The sequence below is a fragment of the Bison bison genome, unplaced genomic scaffold, assembly GCF_000754665.1.
Source record: "Bison bison bison isolate TAMUID 2011002044 unplaced genomic scaffold, Bison_UMD1.0 scf7180017864346, whole genome shotgun sequence".
Lineage (NCBI taxonomy): Eukaryota > Metazoa > Chordata > Mammalia > Artiodactyla > Bovidae > Bison > Bison bison.
The window spans coordinates 3,140,373-3,141,102 of NW_011494918.1; the positions used below are offsets into that span (position 1 = coordinate 3,140,373).

The window sequence follows — 730 nt, forward strand, 5'->3', positions numbered from 1 at the left end:
CGGGGACCCACTCTCGCCTGCTCCCACTAAACAAAGCGCCTCCATGCCACCCGCGCGCGCCCCCTTGATGCCAACACACGGACTTTGCAAGTCCAGCCGCCCGCCGGCCCTGTCAGTCCGCCTGCCCTGGCGTGCCGTCTTACTTTCAGCACCCTCAAAACACTGTGCACGCCGTCGCTTCTCGCACACACGCCAAAAGACGCGGGCCACGGGGCTGGCTCCACTCTCCCAGCTCTCTCTCCCACAAACGCCCCTGCCGGGAGGGCGGTGCACCTCAGCAAAAGGTCGGCCCGCTGCGTTGGCCGGGAATCGAACCCGGGTCAACTGCTTGGAAGGCAGCTATGCTCACCACTATACCACCAACGCTACACAGCCCGAGCGGCCTCCAGATCCCAGGCCCGGGGTCGCCACAGTATACTCTCGACGCCGAAGCTGCCGCCGCCTCCGCATCACTGCACCGACGCACCGCGAACCGGGGGATGTGCGCCGCCGCCGGCGCAGCAGCCAAGCGGCGCCTTATCCGCGCAACCGCTAAGCGGCAGACGGAGTCTACCGGACCGAACGCCCCGGGGCGGCGCTCACGCAGCCTTACGGCCCTCCGGCCCTTCCTCGCCGCCGCGGCACGCGAACCACTCCGCCTTCAACCGCAGCGGGCAACGAGGGGCACGCAACTTCCAGCACCCAGCTAGCCAAAGCCCTTCTCCAACAGGCGATGGGCGCGGCCACTTCC

The 730-nt window shown here is 68.2% G+C and overlaps 1 non-coding gene across 1 annotated transcript; it reads right to left on the minus strand.

The window, feature by feature from the left end:
• Nucleotides 1-294: 294 nt before the first annotated feature.
• Nucleotides 295-366, minus strand: TRNAG-UCC. Its single transcript has one exon. It is a non-coding gene; the product is annotated as a tRNA-Gly (tRNA).
• Between the last annotated feature and the right edge of the window lie 364 nt (nt 367-730).